Source organism: Parasteatoda tepidariorum, chromosome 11, assembly GCF_982258835.1.
Source record: "Parasteatoda tepidariorum strain Cologne lab strain chromosome 11, Ptep-v5.0, whole genome shotgun sequence".
Classification (NCBI taxonomy): domain Eukaryota; kingdom Metazoa; phylum Arthropoda; class Arachnida; order Araneae; family Theridiidae; genus Parasteatoda; species Parasteatoda tepidariorum.
In genome coordinates this window covers 96,318,404-96,329,525 of record NC_141765.1, presented here as the reverse complement: position 1 = coordinate 96,329,525, position 11,122 = coordinate 96,318,404, and the positions used below count along the sequence as shown (strand labels likewise).

The window sequence follows — 11,122 nt, the reverse complement described above, 5'->3', positions numbered from 1 at the left end:
CTGGAAACAATAATAAAATCATTGTTGAAAAAGAATTAATAAAGACAAAGTTCACACAGTTTAATAAAAAACACAAATTAAACAAATTAAATTTTCCATGTGAAGTGAACAAAATTACAATTCAAGTTGTACTTTTTTTAATTGATTGCGAGATAAAGAGCTCCATTCTAATCATTTCATGTTCGCTTAATTAAATAAAGAAATTTTTTTTCAATTGTCGATCTGGATTTGTTGAAACTTTGAACAGCTCTTTCAAAAATTTTATTTTATTTTTAAATATCAAAAGGTTAAAATGGAGCTTTTAACTCTAGGTGTATCACCCTGAAGATGGTGAGGTATTATTTTATTTTGGTATTAGTTACAGGAAAAAAAAGGATATTTATAATATCAGACACGCAATCTAATTTTAGATCTAACTAATGAAGACAAATTTTAAGTAAACTACAATCACTTTTAACAATAATGTGCTATATGTTTATTTTAAATTTATAAAGCTTAGATTGAATTTAATTAGCTTAAAATGAAAATGAAAAAGGTGCTTGGGGATTATATCCCGTCTACCTGTCAGCGGGAATGCGCAAGTCATTTAGTGCCATCGTAATGGAAAGTAATTTCCAAATATTCTAAACTCATGAAATTTATAAAATAATAAAAAACTGTAAGTGTAAAAATACGCAATAAAGAAGTGTTATAAAAAGAATCAGAACAAAATAAAAACCTCTATTTTTCCTCACTTAACTTTCAAAACTAACTCGCGTAGTCAATGATTATACACAGAAAATATGATAAAATTTGGTTTATTGTCACGGCAGCTACCTTTTGGTGATAATATCGGTTTTGGCGAAAATGGACGCCATGATAATCCCAGGGTACTCAGAGAAGAGAAAGTATTAAAAATTAGTTTTAGTTTTAAATTACAATGGCAGCAATTAAAAATTACAAACTCTTCTGTTAAAAAAATTCTATGTTTAGCACATCTTAATCGTCATTGGTATTATAAAAATATTAATTTGCATATTCGTATAGTACATCTATAACAAATTCATGTATTAAATCATATCTAAAAAATAAACTGATTGTAATACTAGACTCAATTTACATTTTTATCTCATTTCTGAATCTAGTTATCAATAGAATGTAATTACTTCAACGAAAACATTCATTAAATTCAGGAACACTTTTCTAATGTTTTATAATAATGTAAGACATTCAACAAATATTTACTTTAAAACTAAATGGAAAAATAGTAAAAAAGGGTGTGAAATTGACGGTAAGGAAAAATCAAGTTGGTACCTAATATATACGTAACTTATTATAAAAAAAAGACATTAGCTGAAAAAGAACATTAGAAATAAATAACAAAGTTCATTTAAAGCTTTAAATTGGTATTAAAGAAACAAATATAAAACATAGCTTATCATTAAAAAAACAAAGAGTAAAATTCACAAACGCCGTTTTGAGATTTCTGATGTGATAATAATAAGTTCACGTGGAACAATTAGCCGATCTTCAACTGAACATTTATTAATGAAAAATAAAATTAACATTTTTCAGCAACTCTTCGAATTAGCGGGTTGTGTAATCTGTATATCTGCCATTTAGGCAGAGGGGGTGCGTTATATCTGTGTAAACTAAGTGTTTTAACATCTGTGTGTGTTCTTAATTTCTAAATTTTTCAGTTGATATTTATTTAAGAAGCTTAATATTTATAACAATGATGAAAACATGAACTTAGCTTTAACGTTTCGATATAAGTAACCAAATAAAATTATATTTCAAATAATTCGAAATTTATAAAACTAAAAAAAAAATAATAATCCTAAAAAGGATTCTTTAAGTAATTTAAAAGTTCAATGGTTATTAAATCAAGTAAATTTATAAAACCACAGTTTTGTATTCTGTCCATAACATTCTTAAACTATTTTTTGTTGCAGAATCAAATCACCTTTCTATGAGACAGGGTTGGAGTTTTTGCCAGGACAGTGGCAAAAACCTGGTAAAAACCGGCAAAAATTGTAAGAACCGGCAAAAACCAAATTATCTAAATTGCTGATTAAATATTATTACAAAATACTTGAAACAAATTTAAGTCAATCCTAAGGAATAATAATTTTGATACAATACATGAAAAAATTATTTTTAACATATTAATAATTAATATAAAGGCAATAATTTTTAAAAGATTGAAAGTTTTTGACCTCTTTTCATTTTAGAATCCTTAAATAAATGTTTTTTTTACAAATGAATAAATATTATTATTTGTATAATATTATTATTATTTATTATAAAAAAGTATTATTTGTACAATAATTAACTACACATCTTGATAGATATTTTATGCTTTAAATTATAGTTATATTAATTTAAAATAAGTTCATTTCACTGGAAAAAGAAAATAATTGCAAATTTTCCAATCAATAATGCTTTAAACTACTAAAATGGTGTATTATTACATTATGATTTCATTATGGAATAAAAATTTTGTTAATTTTTTTGTAATTATTCATATTTATAGTATATATTTCAATTTTAGGAATAATTTTGTCACAAAAATGTGTTTTTGTCCTCTCATCTTGGAAAATATAGGTTTTTGCCAATTTGCTTGGCAAAAACCTGTTTTTGCCAGGACGGTTTTTACCAGTATTTACCATGGTTTTTTCCACCTGCGGCAAAATCTTGCCAACCCTGCTATGAGATACACTGATTTCTGTAGACAAATCTAAATAGCATTTTGGTATAGAAAATAAAGTAATGTTAGCCTAGTTATTGCCATCGATTTACCGATAGCTAGGTAATCGATAGTTATAACGAAATGGATTTTTAAAATTTTCCTCTTAACAAAAAGATAATTTTTATCCAATAAATTAATGTTCTATTTATGTATATCAGTAATATTAATCAAAATGTTTTGGTAAAGAATTTTAAATAAAAGAATCCACAATATCGAAAAAACTTGAGAAAAAAATTTAAAAGTTCATGCATTTTTCTGGAATAAAATTATTTAAAATTTAGATTTCGACATTCAAAATCACATATTAGTCTAAAAATATATATAAATTATATTTTGATTTTCAATCATGGTTAAACTAGAGAGAAAAAAATATTTCATTTTTGGCATTAAATTAATGTTTTTAACGGTTATAATATTTTTCAATTGGTTCTATTTTTTTATTAGCTTGATAGTTTAATACGCAAAAGTAAACAATCTTTCACACTTCCTCTTGCCTTTAACAATCAAGCTAGATTTCACATGTTGGAGACAGATTCATCAATTTCTTTGTTTCATGAAAAAAAAAGAAGTCAAAATCTTTACGGAAAATATTTCAGATTTGGAAACAGTTCTGGCACAATAAGGGCTACGAATTCACAACTCATGACACACACACATTATATATATATATATATTTGAGAAAAAACATCAATGATGCAGATAGGAAAAGTAAAGAATTGATGTTTGAAATTTGAGTACAACAACAGAAACAATATTTAAAAATATATAGCAGCATTTTTAGACAAATATACTTTGCTTGGACACACAAAAAATGAATTTAACATAAATAAAATTAAAATTTTAAAAACAATGTTTTTTAAGTAGAAGTAGACAATAAAGTAGAAATAATTCCATGTTTGTCATAAAAAAAACTATAAAGGTAAGTAAAACGATAAATACGTTTGAAAGACGGTCGGTATTAGTAGCCGTTGCAGATAAGATTATTTTCTCCTTTTTTTTTTAATTTGATAAAACGTTTTAAAGAAGTTTTTCATTTTATTACTTTCCTTTTTGTTATTGTCTAAGTTTACGCCAGAAAGTGGTCACATTTTCAATTGGAATTAAAAATTGAAACAAAGTTCAGCTTAGAATTTTTAGAAGACAAAAGTAATTTGTTGTAGCCAAGATCAAAACACCATTTGAAATTTAAACACTCTAACTATACGAAAAGTAGTCGCAATTTTGTTTGGTAAGAAATTTTGTAGGGAATATAATTGTAATGATATTTTCCTATCGCTTTCAGGAAGCTCTGGCTAATGCTCTGGCTTTTTGAATGCTCTGGCTAATCGGAAAGTTGTTGAAATTTCGATTGACCATAAAAGCTACTTCTAGCAATCAGAAAAAATGATAGAAACTTTGTCATTCGGCAAACAGGTCCAGCTAATCCGTGATGGCTCAAGGGATAGAGCTTTTGCCTTAAAATGATGTGAACCGGGTTCGAATCCCAGAGATGGATCGTCGATACGAATTCCGATTCTGGTTGCACCGACAAGAGTGCTGGCGCAAAATATCCCCAGTGATAGACGTATCGTGGTTTAGAGTCTCCTTGCCGTCAGGCTAACCGTGGAAGTTTTCGAGGTTTTCCTCTCCATCTAACGCTAATGCGTGTTATATTTCCATCAAAAAGCCCTCCACGAAGGCAAAATTTCTCCCAATACTTAATCCAGGAGTTCTCTTGTCTTCTGGATTGAGTTCAAAATTACAAGACTATGGAGTTGAAGATAAGTAGTCTTAAACCCAAAAATAGGGTTGGCTGTTTAACGACGGTTATAAAACAGTTGCAGCTAAACTTTTAGTCCTCTAGATCATCAAAGATAGGCCGAAAGTTTTCATGATTCCAGCCAAATACATACAAAAGCGATTTAATAAAAATGTAGCAACCAATGATTAAAGCTAAACAGTTGTCTATTCAGCTCACATTTTTGTTAAAGATATAAAGTATTTCTTTAAAGGTAATGCAAATGCATAATATCTGGATTGAATAATTGACATTCATTTCTCATGAAAATAAAGATAATATTGTATAGGAGAAAACAATTTTTATAAAGTGCAAATAAGTTTTCACATCTTTAATTTCAAGTTAAGCTTAGATTCTAAATCAACTCAATACGTAACTTCTAAAAAAAAACTTTTTAAAAAAAAAACTTTTTTTCTCCATATTTAAATACGTACCTTACAATTATAATAGCAATTTTGTATTAAAAAAAAGTGAATAAACAATTTAAATGTGATAAAACTATTTCAAAAAATATAAGTACAAATACTAAAAATAAAACTAAAAATAATTTGTTTTGAAAAATATTTTTAGTTTTTAAGTGTATGAAATATTTAGATAAATTTAAAGAAAACAGTTCAAAGGCAAAATAGGGTTGATACAGGGTAGTTCAAATATCAAGTAAGAACTTAACAGTGGGAGGGGGTTAAGTGATTTGAATATTTTTGCTGATAAGGGGGGAGGGATGTTAGTAATGCTTATGATAAAATTTTGTTATTTCCAAAATTTTTCCTAAAATGCAAAATAAAAACTTTAACAAAAAACTACACTTTGAAAAATAACAAATTTGATATAAATGTTAAATTTGGGGAGATAAAAAAACTGAAAAAAAGTTTCTTTCAAGTGTTGTGTATATACACAAATATGCCAAACACAAAAGATTCCAAAAAATATTACTATCAAAATTTTATACGTAGAATTAAAACAAATTTAAAGAGAAGTTCAATATTGTATTTGAATTTAATCCAGGAACAAAATTAATCCTCAATTTAGAATCAAAGATTGAGATCACGATCACACTACTGTAATAAATGAACCTAGAAATTAAACCAAAATAACTTAATATCTTTAAACAAATAAATACCATTCCGACTTATATTTAAAGTTTTTATCACAATTAAAAAAAAAAAAAAAAACATGAACATGAGTGAATGGGGTTTCATGAAAAAACAAGTGACATTTAAGAGGCAAAAGAAGTTTACTTAGGAGGCATGTCAATTTATTGTGGTCAATTTCAGCTATTAGAAAATTACAAATTTTAATTAAAATTTTTGAAAATGAGACTATGTTTACTTTTTAATCTCATTTGGGAAATAATTAAAGTACAAATAAATTTGATTTATGTGACTTACAAGTCACATAATTTCAAGTAATAAAAATTTAGAAAAATATTTCTGAAATGCATAACTCTATAAGATAGATTTTAACAATCCTTCAGTAATAATTAAAAAAAAATAATGAAAATAGCTTCAGAAAAAGAAAAAAAAATTTTAAAACAACATTTTTTAATTATCTGTGTTGAATATTGAACATAAATATTTCAAATATGTTTTAAATAATAAGTATGTCAGAGGAAAAATTTACTTTCTTTTTTTCAGCTATAGAAACTAAATTCTTAAAAATATTTCTTAAAAAAATTTTCTTAAGTTAATTCTTAAAAAAATTTTCAATATAGTTTTCTTTATTTTTTATTTTTAAATTCTTGTTATTTACTAAAACATGTCTCGAAATTTTCTTTACGAGCGGATAAGTTTCGGCTCCGACGCTACGCATACGAATCAACACCATTTAATACTAACTTATAATTTTCAAACGTAGCCAGAAATTGTAGTTCAAAAAACTAAACAACCATACCAAGGAAGTTTTTATACACAAATTAGGGGGCCTATAATAGGTTCCGATAAATAACAGCAGGAAAGTTCTTTAGGCTTAATATTCGTGGAACCAGCGTGTGAGACGGGGCGTGGTTAGAAGTGTCGCGGGTTGGTTAGCGAAAAAATGAGGAGTCCGAGGGGTCAGGTGTCCTATCCCGGTCTAAGTTTAATTTCTAAATTTTTTTAATTATTTATTTTTTTCTATTTCTTTTATTTATTTCTTTTTCAATATTTCAACGTGAATAAAATGATCTATATATATAGAAATTAAGACCTTTACTGACTTACTACATACTGACTTTTAAAGAATGTTGTGTAAAAATATTTGGGGGGAGCAAAATATATTTGATATTACTATTTTGGAATATGTGAATTGTTAAAGAATTCCCTTTCTGCATGTTTGTGTCAACCACGAATTGATAGATTCTCAAAGTATCTTTTAGCATTGGCGTACTTATACATTAAATGACTTTTTAAAAAAGCATTTGTTTATTTAACACTTTTCGCCTCTTTTTTTGTTGACTTTCCATGATATGTTATTGACTTATTGCCCGTTTAGGCAGAGGGGGTGCGATTGTTCTTGTTTTCTAGTGGCTCTATCTATGGCCCCGAAATCGACTTCTGCCACACCCATACGTCACACCCGTTTAAAGGATGGACCCTATCATACATCCATTCTTTCCTCCACTGATCGTAATTTTGACCTGAATCAGAGAACGATCGATCTCCCATCCAGTACCCCCAGAGGTATTGATTTGTTATGGGAACATGGAGGACTTTTGCGACTTGGCAGATTTAACGTGCCTCAGTCACTTTACTACACGGGGAGTCCTCGGCCGGTGGGGTTCGAACCTTCGAATTCTTAAAGGATATTACAATTTTTTAAAAACATTTTCAAATTAAATAATATAGGTTTTAAATAGATATTCAATGCTAAATAGTTTTAAATTTGTTTTTTATTGTAAAGTTTAATTTATTTTCTTTTATAATTTCAGCTGTAGCTCTTCATCCTCAGGAAAATCTACTTGTATATAAAACATGTTAACTTGATTCTACGTTGGGGTACCTTTTCATAGATGATGGTTGACAATGTTGATAGTTATATCCCCACATTGGTGACTTTTGGACTTGATGTGAGCATGCCTGCTTTGACAGAAACTCCCACTTCTATTTGAACATGCCTACCTCGATGGATGGTCCACTTTGAAAAGTTGACTTGCTACTTGTGACATTATCCACCTTCTCGCGCTGTTGCTACTCAGTTTCGATCACACACAACGTATTCACTCGACTGATAAAGGCAACCCAAGAGAGACCACTACCGTTAACTTAATACAGCTCTACCGATCAGTACTTAAAATTACGGTGATCTTAATACATCTCTCAAGGCCTCTCACAAAAAAGCAATGAATCATCTAGTGGTATCCGTTCATCGAATTCTGTTGTCATCGAATCCGTTCATCGAAATCCGTTCATTATAATTCTGGTTGGCGAGTATTGTAGCGTCTACCACTACAAAAATTTTAATGCCAATTCACTAGTATATAAAGCATGTCAACTCGATTTTATGTTGAAAATTATATTTCGTCTTTCTCTCATATTTAATGAATGAATTAATATTTGAAAAAAAAAACTGTATTAACATGAACTGTCATCCACTACAAGTTGGTAAAAAATGTATTAGAACTTGAGAGTGGATGAATAAAAAGTACAGTAGGGAACCGATTATCCGAAACGAACATCCATCACTATTCCGGATAACTGATTTTTCCGGTTTTCTGAAATGCTACAAAAAGCCGTTTTTTTATTGTTAAACCCTGAGGGAAAAAAAAAATTTTTTTAAATGGCAGGAAAATTTATCGAACTTCGCTCCGGTTTTTTGGTTTTCCGGCCTTCTGATTTCCGGATAACGGGTTCTGTACTGTATTAACGATTGAAAATTTGAACAAGATATAAGGAGAGTGTAAACTAATAGTAGGAATAGAATAAAAGAAGTAAAAATACTATCTCCTCAAGAAATTTAGCTTAGTTTAGATCGAAAAAAAAATCGAATTAAATTTAATTTTGAGCTATCTATTAAAATATAGACTTCAGAATTCGTGGACTTCACAAATCTTATTGCTGCATTGATTCTATTATTTATATGCTTTATTGTTATAGTAAAAGAAATTTAAAATGTCTCTGAAATAATTCAATTAAAAACAACTGCTTCCTTCAGATAATAGCATTATTTTAAAGATGATTAAAATTGATTTGCAGAAAATAGGTTTATAAAACCTTATTTTAAACTGCTTTTAATTTTTACTATTATTAATTCATTTCTTACTATATATAAAAATTTAATGATGGTGTCGTAGTTTTCCATTGTTGTCCATAGATTTTTATTAGCTGGAAAATCACATGGCTGGATCCAGTTTGCCCACATTATTTTTCATATTGGCTTGGTTGTCAGCATGAAATTGATATAAGTTATAAAGTTATTGTTTTCAAATAAATATTTTTGTTTCCTTCATTTACCTTAGTTTTCTAAATTTTTGCTTCCTTAAAAATTACCTATTAAGTTTTTGATTTTGTTTAATTTTGAAATAAAGAGTTTAGGAGGATTGATTTTATTATTATTATTAAAGCTTTTCAGAAGACTATTTTAGACATACATAGTAAACAACAGGGGCACATTGTGTACCCTCTATGAGGTCTATAATCATTTCCTCAGGTAGGGTACACTATTACCCGGTAATATAATACGTGGTCCAATTTAAATATCATAGGTTAATATTAGAGGGAGATATAGGACCATATTTTTTATACAGAATATTTACTTCGAATTTCTTCATTTAAACGCCATTCAACACACTATTATATTTATACATACATAGGAAATTAAAGAGCCACATTGTGTACCCCCTAGGAGGTCTATAATTATTACCTCTGGTAGAGTACACTATTACCTGGTAATATAATATGTGGTTCAATTTGAATATTATACAGGGTGGCCACTCAAATCAGATTTCAAATTTCACTGATTTTTCCAGGTTTTCCAGATAAAAATCTTAAAATTTCCAGGTTTTTGTTTCTTTTTTCTTATAAAGTATAGGATGTGTACAAGAAAAGTGTTTATACTATTAAATATTCTATTCAAAATGTTATTATTTTAACATATCATCTTGAAAAAAATAATTTATTTTGACAGTTTGGCAAGATTTTTTTATTTATTTTTTTAATGTTTTGGTACAAAATTTTGAATCAAAAATCATATATTGATCAACAAAAGAATAAAATTAAATAATATATAGTAAGTTCTTAAAAAAACCTTTTTTAAAATTAAAATATGTTATAAAAGGTTAAAATGAAATAGAAAAAATTAGCATTAATGCAACAATTGTAATGATTTGTCGGCAAATATTGCTGTTAGCGATTGTAAAAAAATGTGTGATTGGTTGGTTTGAATGGGAGAAAAGCTTTCAGAAAAAAAGTGCGATATAAAATCTATTATTATTAAATTATAACCAATTAATCTTTGGAGAATTTTATAAAGTTAAAAATACAAAAACATTTTGTCAAAATAGAAAAAAAAATTACCACCAAAACATCGAACAAACTTGAGCCACAAATGGATTCAGCCCACGGACAGAATTTAAAAACAGAAGCTAACATCCTAACCTCTTTTTCCACCTCCACCAGAATCTTTCCTAAATTGCACAGTCCCATAGCGGTCAAAGACTTCTACATTTGTTTAGCAACCGTGGGAGAATTTTATATGGCATTCTAGTTTAACAGAGCTGTAATGGAGCAAATTTTGATGAAAGCTAAGTATCACTAAGTTGATGATATATCAACTGTTTGGCGATATATTTCCGTTTAAAAAAGTGGGTATAATGGATGATATAATTTAAATTAAGAATATTAGTAAATAATTTAAATTAGTGAAATTAAAAAAAATATTAAAGAAAAAATTTCCAGCTTTTCGTTAAAATTCCCTGATTTTTCCAGGTTTCTATCCAAATTTCCCTGATATTTCCAGGTTTTTTCCAGTATAAATAAATTCCCTGATAATTCCAGGTTTTCAAGGTTTTTCAGGTGGGTGACCACCTTGTTATAGGTTAATATTAGAGGGAGATATAGGAGCATATTTTTATACAGAATATTTACTTCGAATTTCTTTATTTAAACGCTATTCAACACACAATTATAATTATACATACATAGGAAATTAAAGAGACACATTGTGTACCCCCTATGAGGTCTATTATTATTTCCTCTGGTAGAGTACACTATTACCCAGTAATATAATAGATGGTCCAATTTGAATATTATAGGTTAATATTAGAGGGAGACATAGGACCATATTTTTATACAGAATATTTACTTCGAATTTCATTTAAACGCTATTCAACACACTATTATATTTATACATACATAGGAAATTAAAGAGCCACATTGTGTACCCCCTATGAGGTCTATAATTATTTCCTCTGGTAGGGTACACTATTACCCGGTTATATAATGCGTGGTCCAATTAAAATATTATGGGTCAATATTAAGGTCCGATATCGGGCCTTGTGTTAGTTAATACTGAAAAATGGCTTCGAATTTTTAAAGCTCTTTAGAAGAAGAATTTCCTCATTTTAAAGCTTTTCAGAATAATATTTAGGGGCAAAATTAAATTGTGGTTTTATGGTCTAAAAATAGCTAAAACCAGTTTTT

General features: G+C 28.1%; 1 protein-coding gene across 4 annotated transcripts in view; it reads right to left on the bottom strand.

Moving 5' to 3' along the window:
- Positions 1-11,122, bottom strand: part of LOC147801935 (uncharacterized) — a 91,556-nt gene that overhangs the window by 60,253 nt on the left and 20,181 nt on the right. The window lies entirely within an intron of this gene.